We start from the raw sequence: 26,738 nt of genomic DNA, 5'->3' as shown, positions 1-26,738 counted from the left end.
TGAAAGATAAAATTGGGCACATTATAAGAAATGGGTTTTAATATCTGATCCAGCTGCATATTGCTAGAAATACAAATTTTTACTTTTTTTTTAACAAAGAATTTTTTGGAATAGAGAGCAGGGATTTGGGGGGTTGGTAAAAGTTACTTCTGTTGTTAAAAATAGTTTAAGGTACTTATTTGTAATTGCACAGGCCTCATAAATTTTCTATCATGTGACAAATGACACTGTTGCTGAGAGAGGAATTTCGATTATGGTGATTAACTTTTCCAAGACACTATAGGCCATATGCCATTAAACTGAATTGTAATTTACTCTGAGAGTAAGTTTGTTGATTTTATTGTGACTGCTGAAAAACTAAAGTAATATATGCTCTGTGAGTTGCACTCCACCGTTAGTTGATTATTTAGCTGTTACTGTAGTCTAGGAGTATGACTTTTGCTCCATATATAACAAAAGTCTTTTTGGCAAGAATAACCAGACAACAAATTATGCTTTGGGTATCATCATGCTTTTGTTCTCACTGCTGATCAGGTCTGCAGCAGAAGCAACTTTGAGGCCACAATCAGTTCTGGAAACTCATGAGGGAAGCTGTCATTTTACTAATAGCTAGGTGTTTGGCTTAGCCCCAGTAGCACTTACAGGCTAATGCAAAGATGAGTGAGATAGATTTTGCACCAAGTTGCTGTTGACTGGCTGCCCCAGGTTCATTAAAGTCTTCAAGAGAAGAAAAATACATTTGAAACTCAGGTAGATTCTTGTCGTGGTTTAACCTCAGTCAGCAACTGAGCACCACGCAACCGCTCGCTCGCTCCCCCCACCTGGTGGGATGGGGGAGAGAACTGGAAGAGCACAAGTGAGAAAAACTCATGGGTTGAGATAAAAACATTTTAATAATTGAAATAAAATGATAATAATGTAATAATAATAATAATGATAATACACAAAGCAAGCAATGCACAATGCAATTGCTCACCACCCGCCGACCGATGCCCAGCCAGTCCCTGAGCAGCGGCCCCCCCGGCCAGCTTTCCCCAGTTTATGTACTGAGCATGACGTCCCATGGTATGGAATGTCCCTTTGGCCAGTTTGGGTCAGCTGTCCTGGCTGTGCCCCCTCCCAGCTTCTTGTGCACCTTCAGCCTTCTCAGTCGGTAGAGCATGGGAAGTTGAAAAGTCCTTGACTAGTGTAAGCATTACCTAGCAACAACTAAAACATCGGTGCGTTACCAACTTTGTTCTCATCCTAAATCCAAAACACAGCACTGTACCAGCTACTAGGAAGGAAATGAACTCTATCCCTGCCGAAACCAAGACAATTCTCCAAGTATTTTTGCTCTTTTTACACACTAAAACCTGTATTTCTTTAAAAAATGTCCTCCTTTCACTCTTCCCCACCCAAATCTGAAATAGTAATGATTATTTGCCCTATGGTATTTTCTGTTAGGAAAAAAAAAAAAAAAATTTAGTCATGTATATTGTTTTCTTTGTTTTTACCAAAGTCTTTAACAATTAGATTTCCTAGAGTTTAAAAAATTTACATTATCCTCTGCAAATATCTTTTTTACATCTATCAGACTGTACGTGTGCCATCTTTAAAGTGCCTGTTGGCAGAAAGGTGTAGACGTCTTGCTAAGATATTATTTTGTAAGAATAACAGTGAAGGTGCTAAATGTTATACTGAAAAAACAAGTAAAAGTAACATATCAAAGTGCCAGTGTGATTAACCATCACAGCACATTTTAATACTTTTGTAAGAAAATGCTAGTAAGCTATTTCCATTCTATATCAAGAACTAGCAATAAGCATATTTCATATTAACATAAGTTTCTGTGGCTGGAATTAGTATAAAACATATTCCATTAAATATATATACATGGATTTCAAATCATCGCAAGATCTTCTAAAAATCTGAATAAGATTAGGTCACCTCCACAAAATGTATATACATCACAAAGCTGTAAAGCTTGGCTACAAAGTGTCCTGTTTCCAAAAACTTTGATCATTGTAAATAATCAGTTCAACAATATGCTTTTCTTTAAACAGACTTTATTGAGGACTCAGCACGTTTGTCACAGATGGTTCTAATGGACCTGAAAAAAAGAAAATGCAGACCACAGCATTTCAGAACTGCTAACAGCTGAGGGAAACTTTAACTTAAATTCCAAACTTTAAATCCTGATTCCACTGGAGCTAATGGCAAAATTTCTATTGTCATTTGGAAAGCTGGAATTTTGACCTTAGTGTGAATTCTCCCTGGAATAAAAAGACATTTTGATACCTATTTCTTAGACTTCTATAAATTTGAGGTGTAATCATTCAGAAGTCTGGAAGATTGGGTTTGACTATTTGTTCTTTGTTTGCAGTAATGGGTCTCCAAAACATGGGTTATGTTCAAGAAATTTTATGAGAAATTTTGATGGGCTTGAGGGTATATTCTCTGGACACACACACTGGCTTCCCACAGGAGTCTATTTTAGACTAATTTTAGAGGGAACCATTTGTGTTGAGGGAGAAGGGAATCTCAAGGATACCCTAAAAGTCAGAGCACGCTCAAGTATATATTTCCCTAAGTAGGCCCTATAGTACTGTGGCTGACAAGTCTTATATGTCCCATTTGCTGTTGCACTGATACTACAGAGAAGTAAAGAAAAGGGGACAAATAACAAAACTCAAACACCATCCTGTGAATCTCTTCCATGATCTCAAGCAAACATTGAAGAATAGTGGGTTAATGTAAGCCAGCAAATCACACATACCTTCATGTTATGATAAGACTAAAAGACTTTACCATATCATATGGAAAATTCCAGCTCCTAACACAATTTAATAATGTTGTCTTAAATATCAGTTTTCATGGGAAAAAAAAAAAAAATTGTGTTCCTATTGTTGTGCTGAATATAACCAACGCAGCAACATCTGCTGAAGATGTGACAAATGAGAACTGTAGCTCACAGAGATGTAAAGTACCCTAATTACTCTTAATAAGTTAACATCTCTAATATATGCTGCCCAAGAGGTACTACCCACAGTATTTTCTCTGGGCATTAAGAAAATCGGGCTGCCATTGCTAAAAACCCATGATTTTTCTGAGATTGTCCTGAGGGTAGATCAAGGGTAAATTGTCTCTTCTCTCAGATATTTTCCAGCTGACTTAGAGATGGCACGGAAAAATTTGCAGAGAGGAAAGGCATAGAGATATGTTACATAGACATGGATGTTGTCATGGAAAAAGCCCATGGCTGAAACTGGTACACGCCCTGGTGTGAGCCTTTACTTAAAGTACTTAATCTTGTATCAATGAACTGCTAATGTCAATATTCCCTTAGGATTATTTTGCAAAGTAACATTAGAAATCCCTTATCAAATCCAAGGACACTAGATATTTTCACTGAAGGAAAAAGTGACCCTTTTGCAACACAGCTCAAAATTTTATACCTGTTTTGTGGGATATCATGTAAAAAAATGCAGATTTACAAAAGGCCTATAATGCTCCCAGGAAATTAATTTTTAGTAATCATAGAGTTCATTATTAATATTTGCCATTAATCAGCATATACCTTTTCATAACATGGATGATCAATAATCTATGTTCAAAATGCATGCTAACAGAGGTCAATAGCTGATCACTCTTAATTAGGTGTTGCTCATTAACTCACAGTCATGAACTGAAATGTTTAAACTAAATGTTTTCCCTGTTCTTGAATAATCGCTGCTTCTAATAAGTGACTGTGATGAACCGTACTGCTACTGAATACAACTTTGTCTGTCTGTGTTTTGGTAGCTGCAGCTAGGAATGATGTTGGAAAGGAAGGGAAGCAGATACAAACAATATAATACAGTGATGCAGGTTGGAGAAAATGGAGATGAGCAAGCTGGCAAGTAAGATCAGATTTGAGGATGAGGTGAAAAGACTGGGATGTGTACAGCTTGTGCCTGGGACTATCCAGATATTTTTATTTGCTACTGAGAAAAATTAAGCTGAGAAAAGCTGGTTCATATTGCAGAGCTGGCAATACTTACAGCCAACGGTGTGCTGCTGGGAGGCTTTACTTGACTTTTTTTTTTCCCCCTGAAGCTTTGTAAGATGACAGAAAACTTACTGAAGACTAACAGATAAGCTTTTCTTGCAAGTCACAGGATATCCTACACTCCCTCTATAAGATAGCATGTAAATAGGGATACTAAGATATCCGAGGCACTTTTTAAATCAGTAACTGTTCCACTCTTTCATTATGTCACTATAACAAAAAGCCATTTTCAAGTTGTTGTCTGTCTCCTGCAATGTATCATGACATATCCCTGAAAAAAAAACAAAACAAAACAAAACCCAACCAACCAACTAAAGAAATGTGAAAATTAAAATTAGAAATTAAATGTGAAAGGTCATACTGTTATCTGGTAATCTCAGGAAAGAGCAAAGAGGAAAGAAAAATGTCCTCTGTCTTGAAAAACCAGTTCACTCCACAAGGTCCCTGATTCACCTTGAATTAAAAAGCAGCTTCTGCCCACAGCTGACTGTTGCAAAAACATTGTCTGAGTTTGGACAACAATCTCCAAAGTGTTGGTGTGCTTCTGGTAGACATCTAAATCAGTACGTGAGAAAAAACTGTCCTCAGCTAGTCTGACTTCATGTCATCCAGTATGTTTTTGATAGTAATTGCAACCTTTTTTGGTGTGGGTACTTCTGTGAACAGTCATCTTGAGACTGTATGTGGGACTGGCATTCACATGATTGTCCAAAGCTCTAGTGCCATGAACTACAGACAAGTTCAATTTCTACTCTGTGTTTTCTTACCTTAAATCCTGAGTAAAATTCTTATAAATGTCTTCAAAGAGAGGATGTCACTTGCCTTGCTTTTTTCTTTAACATTATGAATAAATGAGCTTTTATTCCCCCCCTTCATCTCCTAGTCTTATTTTGGGATGTTTTATAACTTACAAGAAAATATTGAGTAATGTAATGGAAAGTCATACATAAAGATTGTAAAGATCAGATACCTCAGTCTGATAATCATAGAATCATAGGATCATTAAGGTTGGAGAAGACCTCTAAGATCATCGAGTCCAACCGTCAACCCAACACCACCACCCACTAAACCATGTCCCTAAGTGCCTCATCTACACGTCTTTTAAATACCTCCAGGGATGGGGACTCCACCACTTCCCTGGGCAGCCTGTGCCAATGTTTAACCACTCTTTCAGTAAAGACATTTTTCCTCATGTCCAATCTAAACCTCCCCTGGTTTAATAAGAAAAATTAAACACTTGATGGTTACCAGTCAAAAGTAATTTAGGACACTATGATCAAATATGTGTATTAAAAAAAAAAAAAAAGAGAAATTAAATATGTCAGAAGCAGCTTACAAAAAAAAAAATAGACCTTTGTATAAAAAAAATGTGTTTTATTTGAATTTGGCTAAAGATTTTTGAAGACTGAGTTTTTAATAAAAATAATTTGAAAATAAGAGCCAATATATTTGTTAAAAACATTATTATGAAAGAAAAAATGTTATAATTTTTATTTAGGAGGTAGGTTATGCACAGAGGTTCATTTAGGAAGCCCACACATCAAAGTCCATGACATCTGGGCTGTGATTCATGTGGACATGAAAGAAAAGGAGGAAAGGAGATGTTCAGGAAGACAGATGCAGAGTAGTAGTTGGGCTGCCATATTAGTATGTTGGGTAGCTATATACCACACCTTCAGGGCAGTTATTCTCTGAAAAATAGTAATTACAATAAACCCCCTTGAGAATTCAAGAGTATGGAAAGTTTATTCTATGGGTAGGAGTCAGAAGGGATGATAGCAGAAAAATCCAATCTGGCAAAATATCTTGGCTGTCAATGACAGACTATATATTTTTGAGGACAAGAGTAGTCTTGCGGTTACAGTCCAGGTCTAGGCAGCAGAAGATATGGGTATGGTGTTCAGGTCTGCAAAATGTCAGCAGTATTTTGTGTTGCTTTCCTTTGTGCTTCTAAGACACCCGTCGCTCTGGCACACCAGCTGTCACTTGCTGATAGTCTGATTTTTTTTGCATTATTAGGAGCTAAATGCTAAATGCCATGATTCCAGATTTGCTATTGTCTCTCTCTCACAGACCTAAACCCCACAAATAATGCGGTCCTCAAATGTGAGCTTTTAGAAACCGAGGTCATTTAAGAAAGCTACATTTTAAGGGGATTTTTTGTTGTTTTATTCCCAGTGAGAGGCTTTTGAAAGGAAGCATATTTGCTTCCAGAGAAATCCTTCCAAAGCAAAATTACAGTACTGCTCACTTTTAAATTTCACAGCAAAGTAGCACTTAAGGCTTATTGCAGTGCATTAGATTTAAAACCAATTAAGTACAATGCTAAATCAGTGTAAACCACATTTCTGAATTTATCTACAGCATAATGAATAACATCTGCATCTGCAAAGAAAAGATTTATACTGAGCAGCAAAACAAAATGTGTTGACAATTTGAGCAGTTTTCATTCCCTTATGTCATATGTCTTCATTATTTGGTAAAGCTTTACTATAATCCTTCATTGTTAGAGCAGTAAAAGGGGAAAAACACCCAAATTACAACACATTTAGGTAGATTCTTCCTCAGTTCATTTCCTCTTCTCAGCAAAAGTACATCTTATTTACCTCAGGAGCTTTTCCAATTTGAAATCTATTCAGGATTTGACAAGGATCACCTTTCTTCAGGCATGTTGGAGGATCAAGGATTATCTTCGGACCTCTGATAGACATTTCTAGTATACTGCCCTCTCCAGAAAACTGACTTGCAGTAAAGCCAACCTGCTCCATTTTTCGTCCTAGATGACAACAGGCAGAAAATATGACAAAGGGAATCAAAATGCTCCAATGCTCTTTAAGGGACCAAATACCACCTTCGACAGAGCTGAGCTTCTGTACTAAGTCTGTCTGAAGTTTCATGTGTGACCTTTAACAAATAACTTATATACTGATCCAGACACGGTTTGCACAAATCTCTTTTGCAGGGTTGACTCTTAAAACTTGCCTTCATATAATTCTCTGCTTTTCAAATAAAGTAGGAGTAATATTCTGTTTTACTTTCTTGGCTTGTAAAGCTGTTATGTCTATGGGGCTCCTTCTAATTTGGGACATGTAAAGCACTTGAATCAATGGAAAGGGAGCTTGGTCTGGGTGTCTGAGGCCTGTGATGCAGAAGTAATTATTTCATGTTTATGACTGTTTTATCAATGTCCTACTGAAAATGCTATAGACTGTCCTATTTATTGATAACATACATATAATACACAGCAAAACAGCAAAAGCTTTTACTGCTGCTGTCTTTCAGCTCTCGGGCAGCAACATATTTCTTTGGGTAAAAAAACAACCTTACTCCCATTTAGTTTTCAATGTCTTTTATGATGGAGAGCATAGGAGAGCTGTTCTTAATGGTGACAGTTTCTGTGAGACAGAATTACTGTCCACAGAAAGGTTACTAATAAGAAAATGAAAGGGCCAGTCGAACCTGGCGAGCCAACAAACGGTTACCGGACTGGTGCCACAGCCAGGGGTTCGGCTACTTAGACCATGGGACTCGCTTTGAGAAACCTGGTCTACTGGGGGCTGACAGAGTCCATCTGTCAGAGAAGGGGAAGAGCGTTTTCAGTCATAGGCTTGCCAAGCTGGTGAAGAGGGCTTTAAAGTAGAGATGCCGGGGGAGGGGAACTTCATCCCACTCCTACCAGTTTGATGCCAGGGCCAGCAACAGATGCCCAGAGCCTGGAGAAGGAGCACAGGTCAGCAGGAGAGCGCCTGAAGAGCAGCACAAAGGAACTCCAGCCAGTAAGACAGTTTCATCGGGGGCCCAACTTAAAAGCTTCTATGCAAATGCATGTAGCATGGGGAATAAACAAGAGGAGTTGGAGACATGCACATGCCTGCAGGGCTACGACCTTATTGGCATCAGGGAGACATGGTGGGATGGCTCAGATGATTGGAGTGTTGGGATGGAGGGATACAGGCTCTTTAGGAAGGACAGGCAGGGGAGACGAGGAGGGGGTGTCACCCTCTGTGTAAATGACCAGCTGGAGTGCATGGAGCTCTGCCTGGGGATGGATGAGGAGCCGACCGAGAGCTTGTGGGTCAGGATTAAAGGGAAGGCAGGGACAGGTGACATTACGGTGGGGGCCTGCTACAGGCCACCTGACCAGGAAGACTGAGTGGATGAGGCCCTCTATAGACAGATAGGAGCAACCTCACGCTCACAAGCCCTGGTCCTCATGGGGGACTTCAACCACCCTGACATCTGTTGGAGGGACAACATGGCAGGGCATAAGCAATCTGGGAGGTTCCTGGAATGCGTCGATGATAACTTCCTTCTCCAAGTGGTAGAGGAGCCAACGAGGAGAGGTGCTATGCTGGACCTTGTTCTCACCAGCAAGGAGGGGCTGGTGGGGAATGTGAAGCTCAAGGGCAGCCTGGGCTGCAGTGACCACGAAATGGTGGAGTTCAAGATCCTTAGGGCACCGAGGAGGGCGCACAGCAAGCTCACTCCCCTGGCCTTCAGGAGAGCGGACTTTGGCCTCTTCAGGGATCTGCTTGGTAGAGTGCCATGGGCCAAAGCCCTGGAGGGAAGAGGGGCCCAAGAAAGCTGGGTAACATTCAAGGATCACCTCCTTCAAGCTCAGGAGCCATGCATCCCAACAAAGAGGAAGTCAGGCAAAAACACTAGGAGGCCTGCATGGATGAACAAGGAGCTCCTGGACAAACTCAAACACAAAAAGGAAGTCTACAGGGGGTGGAAGCAAGGACAGGTAGCCTGGGAGGAATACAGAGAAATTGTCCGAGCAGCCAGGGACCAGGTTAGGAAAGCTAAAGCCCTGGTGGAATTAAATGTGGCCAGGGACATCAAGGGCAACAAGAAAAGCTTCTATAGGTATGTCAGGGATAAAGGGAAGGCAAGGGAAAATGTGGGCCCTCTCTGGAATGAAATGGGAGACCTGGTTACCCAGGACATGGAGAAGGTGGAAGTACTCAATGACTTTTTTGCCTCCTCGGTCTTCACTGGGAAGTGCTCGAGCCTCACTGCCCAAGCCGCAGAAGGCAAAGGCAGGGACTGGGAGAATGAAGAGCCGCCCAGTGTAGGAGAAGATCAGGTTCGAGACCATCTAAGGCACCTGAAGGTGCACAAGTCCATGGGACCTGATGAGATGCATCCGTGGGTCCTGAATGAACTGGCGGATGACGTTGCCAAGCCACTCTCCATCATGTTTGAGAAGTCGTGGCAGTCCGGTGAAGTTCCCACTGACTGGAAAAGGGGAAACATAACCCCCATTTTTAAAAAGGGAAAGAAGGAAGACCCGGGGAACTACAGGCCAGTCAGTCTCACGTCTGTGCCTGGGAAGATCATGGAACAGATCCTCCTGGAAGCTATGCTAAGGCACGTGGAGGACAGGGAGGTGATTCAAGACAGCCAGCATGGCTTCACCAAGGGCAAGTCCTGCCTGACTAACCTAGTGGCCTTCTATGATGGAGTGACTACGTCAGTGGACACGGGAAGGGCTACAGATGTCGTCTATCTGGACCTCTGTAAGGCCTTTGACACGATCCCCCATGACAGCCTTCTCTCTAAACTGGAGAGGTATGGATTTGATGGATGGACTGTCCGCTGGGTGAGGAATTGGTTAGATGGTTGCATCCAGAGGGTAGTGGTCAACAGCTCAATGTCCAGATGGAGACTGGTGATGAGTGGCATCCCGCAGGGGTCCGTATCGGGATCGGTACTGTTTAATATAGAATCACAGAATCATAGAATCATTGAGGTTGGAAAAGACCTCTAAGATCATCGAGTCCAACCATCGACCAAACACCACCATGCCCACTAAACCATGTCCCTAAGTGCCTCATCTACACGTCTTTTAAATACTTCCAGGGATGGGGACTCCACCACTTCCCTGGGCAGCCTGTTCCAATGTTTCACCACTCTTTCAGTAAAGACATTTTTCCTCACGTCCAATCCAAACCTCCCCTGGTGCAACTTGAGGCCATTTCCTCTCGTCCTATCGCTTGTTACTTAGGAGAAGAGACCAACACCCACCTCGCTACAACCTCCTTTCAGGGAGTTGTAGAGAGCGATGAGGTCTCCCCTCAGCCTCCTTTTCTCCAGGCTAAACAGTCCCAGTTCCCTCAGCCGCTCCTCAGAAGACTTGTTCTCCAGACCCCTCACCAGCCTCATTGCCCTTCTCTGGACACGCTCCAGCACCTCAACGTCCTTCTGGTAGTGAGGGGCCCAAAACTGAACACAGTATTCGAGGTGCGGCCTCACCAGTGCCGAGTACAGGGGCACGATCACTTCCCTCCTCCTGCTGGCCACATTAGTTCTGATACAGGCCAGGATGCCATTGGCCTTCTTGGCCGCCTGGGCACATTGCCGGCTCATGTTCAGCCGGCTGTCAACCAGCACCCCCAGGTCCTTTTCCCACAGGCAGCTTTCCAGCCACACTTCCCCAAGCCTGTAGCGCTGCATGGGGTTGTTGTGGCCAAAGTGCAGGACCCGGCACTTGGCCTTGTTGAACCTCATACTGTTGGCCTGGGCCCATCGATCCAGCCTGTCCAGGTCCCTCTGCAGAGCCTTCCTACCCTCGAGCAGATCAACACTCCCACCCAACTTGGTGTCGTCTGCAAACTTACTGAGGGTGCACTCCATCCCCTCGTCCAGATCATTGATAAAGATATTGAACAAGACCGGCCCCAGTACTGAGCCCTGGGGAACACCGCTCGTGACCAGCTGCCAACTGGATTGAACTCCATTCACCACAACTCCCTGGGCCCAGCCGTCCAGCCAGTCTTTTACCCAGCGCAGAGTACACCTGTCTAAGTCGTGAGCTGCCAGCTTCTCGAGGAGAATGCTGTGGGAGACGGTGTCAAAGGCCTTACTGAAGTCCAGGTAGACCACATCCACAGCCTTTCCCTCATCCACTAGGCGCGTCACCTGGTCATAGAAGGAGATCAGGTTGGTCAAGCAGGACCTGCCTCTCATGAATCCATGCTGGCTGGGCCTGATCCCCTGGTTGTCCCGCTCATGCCTTGTGAGCGCCCTCAAGATGAAATAATATCTTCATCAATGACAAAGACAGTGGGATCAAGTGCACCCTCAGCAAGTTTGCAGATGACACCAAGCTGAGTGGTGTGGTCGACATGCCAGAGGGACGGGATGCCATCCAGAGGGACCTGGACAAGCTGGAGAAATGGGCCCATGTGAACCTCATGAGGTTTCACAAGGCCAAGTGCAAGATCCTGCACCTGGGTCAGGGCAACCCCCAGTATCACTACAGGCTGGGGGATGAAGGGCTTGAGAGCAGCCCTGCCGAGAAGGACTTGGGGGTACTGGTGGATGAAAAGCTGGACATGAGCCAGCAATGTGCGCTCGCAGCCCAGAAGGCCAATTGTGTCCTGGGCTGCATCCAAAGAAGCGTGGCCAGCAGGTCGAGGGAGGGGATTCTGCCCCTCTCCTCTGCTCTGGTGAGACCCCACCTGGAGTACTGTGTCCAGCTCTGGAGCCCTCACCATAAGAAAGACACGGACCTGTTGGAGCGGGTCCAGAAGAGGGCCATGATAATGATCAGGGGGATGGAACACGTCTCCTGTGAAGAAAGGCTGAGAGAGTTGGGGTTGTTCAGCCTAGAGAAGAGAAGGCTTTGGGCAGACCTTATTGCAGCCTGTCAGTACTTCAAGGGGGCTTCTAAAAAAGATGGCGGCAAACTTTTTAGCAGGGCCTGTTGCAACAGGACAAGGGGGAATGGCTTTAAACTAAAGGGGGGTAGATTGAGACTAGGTATAAGGAAGAAATTTTTTACGCTGAGGGTGGTGAAACACTGGAACAGGTTGCCCAGAGAGATGGTGGATGCTCCATCCCTGGAAACATTCCAGGTCAGGTTGGAGGGGGCTCTGAGCAACCTGATCTAGTTGAAGATGTCCCTGCCCACGGCAGGGGTGTTGGACTGGATGACCTTTAGAGGTCCCTTCCAACCCGAACTGTTCTGTGATTCTATGATTCTATAAAATATTCATAAGGATACCTCTGTATTTTAAGGATTATCCTTTATTGTTCATACAGCAGAGTCATGAGTCCCAGTCTCAAAGAGGCTTTTGGTTAATTTTGTCCTTATTTCTTTTCCAAGTTGGGTCATGCTCCTGTTGTTATGACCCTGTAATCCTCTTCTAGGAGGATGAGGATGCTTCTAGAAAATACTCACTGATGATAATTAAGCTGCATGAAGATTGACCAAAATTGATGTGAAATTTTATTGTAAAGCTGATGTCCTTCATCCCTGGTACTCTTACATCTGGAGTTTCTATTCTTCAGGACTGGGATGTACCTCAAACTACACAGCAGGAGTTTGTGTTGTCTTGGCATGAAACAGAAGATCTAATGTCAACAGCAGGTTCATTTAGCAGTCTATTCCTCCTGGATGGCATTCTGTACCTAAAATGCATGACCAAAGAGAAAAGAGATTATGGCACATCTGAAACCCAGAGGGGTTTCTGAATATGCAGGGTAAAGCTGGGGGTGTGGGGGCGGGGAGGGAGGGAAGATCAACAAAACTACAAATCCAAACAATGGAAGCAGCAGAATGGAATTAAAAAAAATAGTGTGTTATCTACCACATGGTAATAATGCTAGTGCTGCAAAGGAATGCTCTGCTCTGCTTCCAAGTGATGGCATACAGGGCTTTCAGCATAAGTCTACAACACACAGCACAGCTCTGGGCAGAGACACCTATGTTTTCTGCAAAAATCCCTTCTGATAATGTTGGATGCTGCACAGAGGGAATAGCTCTGCAGCTTCCAGAGCTGAAGCTAGTCTGCCCCGTGTTACATTGTGCTACACAGATGTAACAGCTTGTTCAGAGTTATCCCAGCTGGCGTTGAATGGGGTAGTACAACCTTCCTATAACAAACCGTTATGCACCAGTCATGGACCAGTCCGAATGAAGAAAGCCGAACCTATACCAGTACCCCTGGTTCTCACATATCCCAGGAGCTCACTGATGTTAAGGAATTTATCCTGCAGAATATGGGGAAGTTTAACCCCATTTCACTAGTGAGTAAAATGAGGCAAGTAAAGTTTCAGAATAAATGCTAACACACTTATCTATCTGGTAAATAACATTCCTCCAGAAAGCCAATTTAATGTTTTCCTCTGCTGGATAATATTCTGTCATAATTTTTTCAACTGAAATTTCTTGAAATTTGAACATTAAGAACTTCAATCCCAGTTTGTAGTCTGACTTATGCTGGAGTATCCGAAACATCTGCCTGAGACCACTAGCTGTGATAACAGATCTCTAAGATACCTGTGTCTTTGTGGAGCTGCAGCCAGGGATCAGGTAGGACATTTCGTGGCATCTGAAATGGCATTGAATGCCCACATTTTGGCAAACAGATTTTGTCTGCGGTGCTTTGATTGTTCATCTTGACTGACAAACCCCCCAGAGGAAATGAAGAAAAAGAGGCAAATGAAACTCAGCAAGCTAAGCAGTAAAATTTATCAATGAAACTTTGGGATGGATTTCCTCACAGGACACTGCTGTGGGAAGAAAAGCAGCCCCCCTTTCGAAGAGACTGTTTTAAGTGTTAACCCTGCTGCGTTGGTTTGTGCTTTTTACTGTGAAATCTTGTTTGTGCAAAGCACCTGAGGGGTCTAATGGCTTTCATGAAAAGACTTACACTTCGTGCTTATTCTCTGCAAATGTGCAGTCAGGCCACTGGCCAAAAAAAGCTTTTTTCTTCTGCACCTGAAAGGGTCTCCTGTGGCCTGTGAACAGGTCTGGTGCTCTGCTAATCCATTCTAAGCCTTACTAAGGACATTGATTCTTTCTTAGGTTTGAATGGGGAGCAGAAATTTACTTTTGCTAGTGACTTTTTTTGAATTGCACTGTGTTTTCTACCACTGGAGCTTAAGAATACCTTCATTTACCAATATCAGGTAATTGCTACTGCACCAATTTGCTACCATAGAACTGAGCAGCTGCAAGGTATTGATGTCTTGATAAAAGTTTGTTATTTGTGTTAATTTTCCCTCCCTCATTTTCATTTTTGGCCAGCCAAACATGGTATCATGTGCCATTCTTAACGGGTATGTTACCTGAAGCTGTTACAAAAGAAATGCCAAGTTCATCCCAATGAATTGAGGAGTAATGTAGTTTTAATTTTAACTCCAATTATATCCAGGAAGATTAATTGTTGGGGGCAAATCCTTGCGTGGGGCCAAAAGGGAGTTATAAATCATTCAGTTAGATGATCAGATAATTTTCAAGCTCCTGTGGGTTTCAGAAAATGGACAAGAATAGCTTAAACCTGTCTCTTTCACAGAGAACCAGTAGCTTGTGATAAATTAGAATCTGTCTTTTTCCCCTCTCCAGTGATCTCTCTGGATGTGGGTGAAATGTCCACTACTGCTAATTTAATTGCAAGTGGAACACTCTACTGCCTGCAAGTAATTCACATTTTTCAATAGCAGGTAACGGCAATAGTGAAAGTGTCTCTTTGCTATTAGGTCATTTTATTTTTAAGTCAATGACAATGGAACTATTACATACCAGCTGATGAGAGTTTAATTTGTTTAAGTATAGAAGAGGATTTATTAGCAGTAATATGTTAGTATTACTATGGTCCTCTACTCATAGCTCTTACATATGCATTAGACAATTTCCCCTAATCTAAGCAAATCTAAACTAATCTAGGTAGATGCATAAGTATGGACTTCATTTTCCTTTCACTGAGACAAGTGTTAATTAGAAGACGCTTACTGGACCTAAAGCAGAGTAACTTAGCAGAGAATCAGGTCTCATCTCTTTTGTCTAGTCTGAATATTGCATGAATATGATCATGATTCTAGGCATAATTAGGGTCACAGAATATGACTAATTGCTTCCATGAAAGTGAACTGTCCCCCTTAGCAAGGGATGCATCCGTGTCAGCTGCTAAACAGCAGTACTGGAGAGGATCTATGAATAAGCCTCTCTATATTACTGCATGAACGACTCTCATTTCCCTTCACTTAAATATATATGAATTAGAAAGAACCCAGGAAAATCTAGAAAACTTGGGATCAGGGTTGCGGTCAGTCCATCACAGCCCCTCGCGGCCGCTCCTCCCTCCTCACACCTCTCCCTGCTCCAGCGCGGGCCCTTCCCCGGGCTGCAGCCCTTCAGGGACAACCTGCTCCCGCCTGGGCCCTCCACGGCCGCGGCTCCTGCAGGAAATATCCCCCTGCTGCGGCCTGGGGCCCTCCCCGGGCTGCAGGGTGGGTCTCTGCTCCAGCGGGGTCTCTCCAGGGCCGCAGGGGATCCCTGCTCCGGGCCTGCAGCACCTCCCGCCCTCCTCCTCCTCCTCCTCCGGCCTCGGGGTCCCTCTGCTGCTGCTCCCTCCTAGGCTTCCTCCTCCTCTGCCTGTGACGCCTTTTGCCCTTTCTGGCACCTCTTTTCCCCCAGGCGCCCCCAGCTTGGCCGAGGGGCTCAGCTGTGTTCTGCGGTGGGGTCCTTGGAGCTGCCTGGGACCAGCTGTGTCCGGCACAGGGAACAGGTTGAATATTCTTGCATAGCTGAAAAACCATTGCCTCTTCTTATTCATGCAATAAGTATTTTGAAGAGGTTTTGTTTTTTTTTTCCTGGTCTAAACTTTTATGACTGGGACTAGAGGTTCCTCTAACCTTCCCTGAGTTCTTTTAATTAAAAAGATGATGGATGAGTGGGAAAATGGAGATCTGGGAGCACAGAAATATCTTGAAAATGTTCCCACCCTCTAGATCACCAGAACTAGAGATTTGAAAGGAAGTACTGGAACAGGTAATCAGTTTCAAACAAGTCTTAGAGGTACTGAAAAAGGTACCAGCTTCTTCAGAGGGGAGTGGATCAATGCATTTTGACAGTTTATACTTCTGGATCTTGTTCAGTTCCACTTGTCTGAAATTTGATGGACTTTTCTAGACAGGAGCCAGATTTGACATGATATTGTGAATCTCATTGTCTATTTTGGTGTCAATCCTCTGGTAAGAAAGTCTGAGCAGTTATAATAATGATTAAAGGAGATATATATAAGCACATATACATTTATATATTCTTATTTAACTAGTCTTACCCAACTGTACATAAATATACACTTTTGTTTGTGAATATTTTATCATATGCTTTTCACCTCAGAATGAAAGTTTGTTTCAAGTATTAAAAAACAGCTTTTATTGGAACAGTTTTTCTTGAAAATGAGCTCAAGAGAGGCTACTAAGAAATCCATATGGCTGGATTGTATGTCAATGATAGATGACTTATGCAGAATTGGGGGCCACATTCTGATATAATTTACTCTCCGCTGAAGCTGCTGGATTTACACCTAGTTACTCTGGCAAAAATAAGACCAGAATCTACATCCAAATCCTCTTGGCAATGAATATTTTAGCCTTTTCAAAGACGCTTTTGAAGTTACACTGTTGTGTCTATTCAGTAAATAAAAGAGAAGTTCTTTATTCTGTGTTGTCATTCCTGTCTTTCACATGATAGTCATTTAGAAAAGAGAAATGAGGAGAAGTAGCACCATCTTGCCAAGCTGCATTCCTGATATTTTCTTTTTTGGTTATACAATGGATTTTAAAGAACAACATATTTATTCTCATGTAAAAAGAACCAAAATTACTCAGTGATCTTTCTAGGTATTCAAACTTTTGAAATTTGGAACATTAACAAGATACATAAAAATCAGGCAGTGATTTCTACAGAAGTTATCAATTTGAAAAGTAAATTGTCTCATGCAGTGTAGCAAGGTTCTAGTTTTCGGTCTTATTTAAAAGGTTCAGGTGAGAAAACAATACAGTTTAATACAAAATGGCTCTAATGATTTATTTTCAGAGGATAACTTGTTTGCCAATTAAGCAATAGAGCCCCCTGCTCCAAATCATCTTGATACACTTAAATATCTTCCCAGTTATAGACAGATATGCATGAATAACAGCATGGGGACCCCAACATGATACTTTTTAATTAAAGGCCAATATTCCATACTGATTTGATAGCCAGTTTTTCTTTTTCTTTTTGCCTTTACCAATGATTTCCTTGTTTAATCACCTAATCTTTGAAGTATCCAATTTCAAGTGGAGAGAGTAAAATTTGCACCTTTTAGAGATAAAGTTAACACCAAAATCTCTATTCAAGCAGTCAAATAGACTTTTTTTGTAAGCTGGGCTTAATATTCACACCTAAGGCCCTCTACTGAGAAGGTGTCCTTTTCCCTTATATACTAATACTTATTTCAGTCCTTAAATACTAAGCATTTTGGGAATGAATATGCGACTTCTACTTCACCCCAGTCACCAAGAACAGATCTCCCTTCTTTTTAAAAGGAACCAAATGGAAATAATTTTTAAAAGCTAATTGATCTCTTGTCTATAATGAGAAGTTACTGACCAGAGCAAAGCAAGTGCGTAGGCAGCAAAGACAAGTAGTTTAGAGGATTTCAGAACTTTTCTTTGTCAAGGAACACAATAGAACAAGAATGCTTTGCATACTGATCCCTCTCCTAAAGCAGACTGGCCAGAGGAAAGTAATAGTTTTGATACACCAGAGAATGATACTGTTCCCTAAGTGATGGTGATAGTTGGTAGCTCTTGGGAAAGTGTGAGTGCATGATCCCTGAGTCTAAGTTCAACTTCCTTTTCTTTTATTATGTTAATACTCCAAGCTAGATAATAATTTCTCAAACTTCTTTTTTTTCTTTTCTTTTCCTCCCAACCCAAAAAAGCACCTAACCACCTAAAAATATATTTATCTTTAAATTATCAGTTATAGAACTAAAAGTCTGTGGACCATTTTGTGCACTGTGTTCATTCACAGGGATGTTATCCAAAACATTTTTTTAGCCATCAAAAAATAAAAATGGGTCTGAGCTGCTGTTGCTTGATTTTATTTTTTTTTTCTTTCCATGTGTACATTTTCATATTTATATGTGGACCACCCTCTGCTGTCAGTGCGCCATGAGTAACACAACAACAAAAATGGAGATGGTAACTCTTGAGACCTCCTCTTATGAATATTGCTCTGAATTACTGCAATGAAATATGCTACATTTAGCTGCACATTTGTTTTTGTGATGGGTTGACCCTGGCTGGATGCCAGGTGCCCACCAAAGCCGCTCTATTACTTCCCTATCCTCAGCTGGACAGGGGAGAGAAAATTTAACAAAAGGTTCGTGGGTTGAGATAGGGACACGGAGATCACTCACCAATTACCGTTATGGGCAAAACAGACTTGACTTGGGGAAAATTAATTTAACTTATTACCAATCAAATCAGAGTAGGGTAATGAGATATAAAAAGCAAATCTTAAAAACACCTTCTCTCCGCCCCTCCCTTCTTTCCAGGCTCAACTTTACTCCTGAATTCTCTACCTCCTCCCCCACTGAGTAGCTCAGGGGGGACGGGGAACGGGGGTTGCGGTCAGTTCATCACACATTGTCTCTGCCACTCCTTCCTCCTCAGGGGGAGGACTCCTCACATTCTTCCCCTGCTCCAGCATGGGGTCCATCCCATGGGAGAAAGTCCTCCATGAACTTCTCCATCTTGAGTCCTTCCCATGGGCTACAGTTCTTCATGAACTGCTCCAGCGTGGGTCCCTTCCACGGGGTGCAGTCCTTCAGGAACAGACTGCTCCAGCGTGGGTCCCCCACGGGGTCACAAGTCCTGCCAGAAAACCTGCTCCAGCATGGGCTCCTCTCCTTATGGGTCCACAGGTCCTGCCAGGAGCCTGCTCCAGCGTGGGCTTCCCATGGGGTCACAGCCTCCTTTGGGCACATCCACCTGCTCCGGCGTGGTGTCCTCCACAGGCTGCAGGTGGATATCTGCTCCACTGTGGACCTCCATGGGCTGCAGGGGGACAGCCTGCCTCACCATGGTCTTCACCACAGGCTGCAGGGGAATCTCTGCTCCAGCGCCTGGAGCACCTCCTCCCCCTCCTTCTTCACTGACCTTGGTGTCTGCAGGGCTGTTTCTCTCACATATTCTCACTCCCCTCTCCGGCTGCAATTGCTGTTGTGCAAGGTTGTTTTTTTTCCCCTTCTTACATATGTTATCACAGAGGTGCTACCACCGTCGCTGATGGGCTCAGCCTTGGCCAGTGGTGGGTCCGTCTTGGAGCCAGCTGGCATTGGCTGTATCGGACATGGGGGAAGCTTCTGGCATCTTCTCACAGAAGCCACCCCTGTAGCGCCCCCACTACCAAAACCTTGCCACGCAAACCCAATACAGTTTTCAAATGTTTATTGTGTTCTAAAGAACACTGAAACAGGTAATAATAAACAAGGTTAAGGGTTTCTTTCAGATCCTTTTAATGTCTCAACTTACATGATAGATGTGTCACAGCTGACACAAAGGCTTGGTCTGAATTCTTATTTTGTGTGTGCTGCATGGTGTCAGTTGGACAGTATTAGCTTAGTCTTAACTCCACCACTATTTTTTTTTTTTTTTCCCTCCTGGCTATTTCAGTATCAGTCTTGGGTTAAGGTTGGTTATTCTTCCAAGAATGAGTTGCAAATAAGAGCAACCAGGAGAAATCATATTACTTCCTCCTAGTGAACTGCAGTCCAGGAATCCCAGTGTGACAAAGTGCATAGAGGTAGAATGAAGAATTCAGAGGTCCCTGTTTGGGATAGCATTCTTTGGATTGATTTATATATTTATAATCCTCTTTGGAGCTGGATGAAGTGTGGCATATGTCTAATAGATGAAGATAGAATGTGAAAACTTTTTAAAGGGATTAAAATGATACACTAAAATGCTAGGAATTGCCACAAGCCTAACTCATATTTGCAAGCATTATAATTTCACACACAAGTCCATACTTCCATGTGAGTGGCGTCAGCCCTGATCCTGCTCAGAAAGCTCTGATACATGTTTAAGACATCATCCTTCTGAGTCATGACAGGCCAGAAATGGTTCATAAGCAATATTATGTGATCCAACTAGAAAGTCCAGATTTTCAAAAGCAGAGCACCACTGTATAAACATTCTTGACCAATAAAAAAAGCATGTTCCTTTGAGTCCTTCTGCTTCATTACTTTTAATATGTGTTCTCTCAAACTTGTATTAATGTTTGTAATCATTTGACCCTGGCAAGATGTACATCAAGATGAGCATTAAATACAGGAAGGATACTTCATTTTCTTTTGAAAATATACTGCTTAGATCTTTCTTCCTGGGCAGCTTTAAATGCTTCAGTAATGATGTTTACATAATTTTCTTTGGAAAATGAACGAATGAACAGAACAGACTTTTTTTTAATCTTCCCCCCCCCCGCTCTTCATCCTGAATTAAATAATTCTGCTTTCTCATTAGTAAGATGATATTTTTAGGCTATCCTCTTACCAATGCTTCTTAGTCTTCATTTATCCTCTTTCTGAACATTTAATCCTACATTTAAAAAAAAAAAAAAATCCCATGAAGTTAATGGACACCATGGGAAACCTGTGCTTTTTAAAAATCCATCTCTTTCACATGATAGAGTGTGTCATAGGTCCTCTGATTTTAAGCAGGCAGATTCAGATTATTATGGCCCTGGCTTCAATTTCATTTTTCTTTTTAGTTCCATTCCACAAATCTCCATATATGATACTGATTTAATTACTTGTTTTCTTCCCAAACTCCTTCCAGTTTGTCCATTATCTTTTTTCTCTCTCAGAAGGGAAAAGTCCAAGTACAGAGGCAAGAGGGTACATGAACCACTGCTAAGGTTCCCCTTCATTATGATGTAGATCTTCAGATAGCTCATAGTTGCCTGCAAGAGGCTGCAGTAAAATGTGTTAGTGACCATTCTGTGTGTAGACTGAGAAGTTTAAACAGATTTAAAAGTACCTAATAGAGCCTAGACCTAAACAGGTAGGTGGGAGGAGTTCATTATCACATATGTCAACAGCAGAATTGGGCCGGTTGTTTTGTGGGCAATTTCTCTATGGAAGGTCTGTATCTTCTGTTGCCTGCCTTTCTCACCAAGGAGGAACAACTTGTATTCTTTCTGGTCTGTGCTGATCTAATCTCACATTCATCTAAAATCAGTGGTGGAATTTGAAGCCCATCCTGTTCCTAATGATTAATGGCAAAAAGGAACAATTTCGGCCTTGAGATATGAGGATCTGTCCATGTCTTCAAATTAAGACACTGCCAAGCTGTGACTTAAAAATTAGCTGTACAATACCAGCCTGTGAGCTGTGGTTAGTTCGCTTTATTAATTCCACTATGTGTTCAGTGATGCAAAAAAAAGACGAGGCTAACCAAACTTGTGTGACTGCTTTGTGTTGTGGATGTATGTAGCACAGAAAGAATTGAAAAGAAATATAGTTGCCTAAAGGAGGAGTGAGAAATTCAGGTGCAATTCACATTTTAAGAACCCTAGAGTATATTTATGGTCTTCACCTCTGACACCAGAAGGGTATGATCTTCCATGAGCCTTTGCCAGCATCCTGCACAAGGCTTAGGTACCCCAGCTGTCTTAAAAATGTACTAGATTAGCCTAGTGGATCATTCTTAAGAGTGGGCACAGTCCATTTTTAAATTGTAGCTTAAGATGGAAGCCAAATCAATAAATTTCATCCTGAGTTCTCTACCATATTCACATTTAGATGTACTGATGAACTGAAATCATAACATGGCCAATATATGTTTATTCCTTCTACTTCAGAAGGTCACTTTGAACTGTATATTTTTATAAGAGCTTTTACAATGTGCACAACACACCAGAATATTTGAATGTCCTTTGTAGGAGAATAATAACTATTAGATGTGGGCAATACTTTTGTGAGGAAATACTTCTTAGATAAAACTTTTTGGGAAAAGTTTTTAGGATCTTTTTTTTTTTTTTTTTTCAATTTCTCAACAAAAATACACAGACACACAAAAAGAAAATTAACCAAGCTATAATAAATACCCATATGTTGATTCAAGACAAGAGAATACGGGAAAAGGGATTAAGGGGAAGGGAAAGAGAGAATCGTTGTGGTTTTTCCCCCCCAAACAAACAAACAATAAATAATATGCTTTAAACAACATTATTATTGGTGTTTGTTTTGAAAACCAAAACATTCAGATTTAAGGATAACATATTCATTTGTAACAGGAAATTCACAGCAAGCAAATGACCTTTTCTACTGTGTTTGATGTTTTTATCATCTTTAAACATAGTCTATAGAGCAACGTAACTGGAAATTTCTAGGAAAACTCTGAAAAGTTTTGTCAATGAACTTAAATAATAACTGCATTCATTTGAATTTTAGCTTATGAAATTTACACTTAAATAATCTTATTCTAGGAAGTATTTTGTTTGCCTATTTTAGTCATAAAAATAAGGTTAGGAAAAGAACTCGGTAGTTTGTCAAGTTTCTCCTTGTTCCCTAGAGCAGGATGAACTGTTGAAGTGCTATTCCTGACAGATGTTGTCTAACTTGTTCTTCAAGATGTCTGAGGAGAACTCCACAACATCCCCAGGGAATTTATTTCAGGATTTTACACTTCACTTAAAAGCTTTCCTGATGCTTATTCCTGAATCATTCCTTCTTCAATTTAACCTCACTGCTTCCTTTTCTTATTCACCATAAGTACAGAAATCAGGATTTTTCTTTCTTTTGTAGCAACCTTTTATAGCAACAGACATTTCGAGTCCATTTACAGAGTCTCCATCCAGTCTTCTCTCCCTTAATTTGAGCAGATCCAGTAATTTCAGCCTTTTCTGGTTGGGAATGATTAATAGTTCCCTGGAAACTCTTGTCCTCCCCCAAACTGATTGACGCCTAACTTGAAGAGTGAGGCCTAAACTGGAAAACCTACTTCAGCTGAGAGCTAAGAACATGCCAGTAGTGGGAACTGTCACTCTCTTGCAGGCTATATTCTCATTTGTGTCATCTAGTATTCACTTCATGGACTGTTCATAGGTTAGAACCAGAGTTATGGGTGTTTATCAGCTTGTAAAATCATTTAACTGTGTTTTCTTTTTTACTTAAATAATAGTTATGAAGAATTCAAGGCAAGAGAACTGTTTTTATTGGAACCAAAGAGAGTTTTGTGACTAACTTCATTAATATCCAAGTTTTTGAGAGATCCTTTATTTCAGAGATTCTGAATACAGAGATCCAAAATATAAGATCATAACGTTTCTGAATATGAGTCTCCACCCTTTGCAAGGTTACATTTTTTAGTTCATTATGTCATTCATGGTGACTTCTATGAAATGTTTGGCTTGCTGTGGTTTTGCATTCACTCTGTGGAGCTATAGCTATAAACCCATGTGCCTAGGAAGCACACCTTGCCTTGCAATAACCTGCAATAAAGAGTAAGGAGTTACATACATTTTATCTTTACATTCTTATTATTTGGATCATATGCACTCACCTCACATAGTTCTGGGGAAATCCTTTCAATTTTAAAATACTAGCTCCCCCTTTGTAAAGTTAGTGAAACAGAGCTCCAAATATAATCCTGTCATATTCACAACTGTGGAAAAGTTTCCATTCTTCTTTTGCTGTCCTACACATGCAGAAAAAGTTGTACAGCATCCATCTTATCTTTTTTAATAATTGTATTTTAAATTATGGTTATTTGTCAAATACTCTTAAACCTGTAGCTGCAGATCTATAAGTACCATGACCTGTCTCCACTGGAAAGGGCTGATGCAATTAGAAAAAGGCCTATATCAATCACTGAGATAATGGGTGTTCTCTCTCTCTCCCCCCCCTTTCATCATCAATTACCCTGACTATTTTAGAAAAAATATCAGACAAACCTACCTTCTTTTAGCTACAGTGCTGCCATTGCTATTAATGGAATTTAAAATCTTCTGTTAGATGAAAGGTTCCTGGGGAGACTATTTTGCAACGGCCAATTAAGGAAAGTCTAATTTATGTAATCTCACAGAATTAGCAATGGATTTAATAAATGTGGTAAAAGTTGACACACCCGGAACAGAGTGATTCTTCTGGAATTAACTATATGAATTAGGAGTGTTTTCCTTTTAGTCTCACTGTGACTTGTATTAAACATCATGCATCAAAATGTAAATATAAGGTTAAAATAGCCATTATTATTAATTACTATTACTTCTAAAAATGCTTCTAAAGATGTTGAAAACACCAGGCCTAGAAAGGTGTTGAATATCTCCTACCATCAACAGGAGATATCCTACTATCAGTAGTTACCAGAAATGACTCTTCAACTAACATCTCATAAATTGGTCCTTAGAAGCCGATTCAACAAAACACAGCAGTATAATAAAAACACCTGCTAGAACTTAATCTTTTGCATGACAAATTTAAATAGAATTTTAAGCATGTTCTTAAGCATGCTTAAATTTAGGCATGTTTGTCCACACTTGTGGACAAACTTGTGGACAAACTGTGTCCACACTTGTGGACAAACTGGTCTGACTTTTCAGACTGAAGCTGGTGTAGCCCTGTTAGCATTAGTGAGAGAAAACAGGACTATGCTGAGCAGTTTTGATGGGGCACATCCTTGAGTTCTTTGAGAACTGGGCCTTGCTGTAAGATAAAAAGGGAAAACCTACTGCAGGAAATTATCAGCTCTCCTGAGTATCAAAGGCCAAAGAATTTCACTCTGGCTTTCCCGCATCAAGCTTAATCACTTACAGATAGATGTCGTCCCTTTTTTAAAGGAACATAAAACAAATGCCACACAATTTCTGTAATGACTGTAGCACAGTGCAAATATGCTGTGCCCCAAAGTTAACATGACTACAGTCTGGTGAAATAAAAATTCTTTTCAGATCTTGCTTTAAAATGTGAGTAGATTTGAATATATGAGTACCAGAGATCTCACCAGAGTAGGTTTAAGCTCTAGTATATTCTGTGGGGCAAGCCCGTGTAGACTAGCCATAGCAGCAGAGGTAGCTTACCTGGAGGTAGCCCAGAAAATTAAGAAAGAGTTGCCCACGGTGGTTCTTCAGACAGAAATGGGGTCTCCCAGGTGAATGAGGAGAAGAGGCTGCAATTTATCCATTTCTCTCTGAACTCAAAACATTGTCAGTGGTCAGGCATTTGCAGGCCAAGAAAACAAAATAGTTGATGATTTCTCACTCTCCTCACCCGTACTTATTTATTTCACAGGAATGTCCTTAGGATTTGTATTGATTCTGCGAAGATTTTCATACAGTGACATTAATAGATAAACAAAGTCATAAGGAAACACTTTTTTCAGATATTGCAGAGACCAGGCGAATAAATAAAAGTTTCCCTACATTTCTCTGGCTTGAGTTATCAGCTCTTCAACAACAGCCATACCTTTAGCTTGTTGGACTACGTCTACTCCAATGGTGAGCCAAAACTCTCCTATAACAATGATATAGGTTGATTCTTCAAACTCTAAGGAGTGCAAGTGTCCTACAGCTGCATCATTTTTCAAGAGTGATTTACTTATTGGTGAAGCAGTGCTTGACTTTGCTATTGTTCTTATCTTTCGAAAATGTTATGCATTGGTAGTAGTCTTTCCAGGTATGCAGAGAAATGCAAAAGATAAAAAAATGCTTGCAGCAGAAGGCTTCTGAAACTCAACATTTCAACCTTTACCAGGCAAATGCTGCTTATCTCTTCCTGATAATGAGCACATTTGTTATCAAACTGCACAAAGGCCATCTTATAAAACATACTGAAGATGTGTCAGAAATTTGCAATTTGTGGCTTGGCGTATTGACCTTATCTCACTTTGATGTTTTAAACATTTTCTCCAAGTTTAGTGCTACTGCTGGTGAATGGATTAATACAACACTATTCCTTATTTTGTTACTGCTAAATGTTAACATTATTCATATGGCATATAATTACCTTCAAATAGAATTCAAAGCTGATAAAAAATTAAAAGTCTCCTTTTGTCTCTCTGTCTTAAAACTCTGTGTATATATGTGTCTCTATATGTCTGCATGTGTTTCTGCAGTATCTGCTGCCATTTAGTAAGTTATAAAAACTCCAGCTTGTTGTAATGAACAGAAATAAGCCAAGGGAAGCATTTGGTCATCTCAATCTAGTTCATACTGATTTTTTTCATTGAAAAAGATATTAATGGCTTCTCAGAATCACAGTGCATCTGGAGTTTGGATTCATTTAGCAATGAATCTGAATTTCCCAGCTAGTCTTCATCTTACAAACAAGGACAGTGTAAAACTTTGATTTGAACATCCCCTGGCAGGTTTTGAGAGAGTTGAGAACAGAGTTGGCTGTAACCTTAAGTCTTGAAGGTAGAAGATATCTGCCTGGTGAAGTCATTCACTGCTTACTGGAAAAGGGCATTTCTGATAAATTCCAGCTTGGCTTTTTGTTCACTCTCAGCACAGAAAGTGTTCTCGCCTACATTTTTGTAATGGTTTATTAATGCACTCTGACTCTGGATGTTGGAGTGTTTTAATGTTGCTTGATCTGAGTGTTGCTTTTGACACTTTTGATTATAATAGTATCCCACTTGATCATGTCTAATGTTCTCTGGGCTTAGCTGGCTCTACATTTTGAGTTCATTTCAATCCTATTTGTCCAACACATCAGGGTTTTTTTTTTTTTGTTGGGTTGTTTTGGGTTTTTTTTCCCCATTAGGAGAGTTCCCTTGGCCTCCTTTGCTCAGAAGTTATTTATGGGAAGGTTCTTTCACCAATTCAGTTCTGAACACTTTGTTTCTGCACAAGAGCTGTCACAGAAAACAAAGTTGAAGGGGAAGGCTGGACATTTCCAAAGAACCAAGAGGAATGTAT

The sequence above is a fragment of the Aptenodytes patagonicus genome, chromosome 2 (assembly GCF_965638725.1).
Source record: "Aptenodytes patagonicus chromosome 2, bAptPat1.pri.cur, whole genome shotgun sequence".
Classification (NCBI taxonomy): domain Eukaryota; kingdom Metazoa; phylum Chordata; class Aves; order Sphenisciformes; family Spheniscidae; genus Aptenodytes; species Aptenodytes patagonicus.
This window is presented reverse-complemented; position numbering follows the sequence as displayed.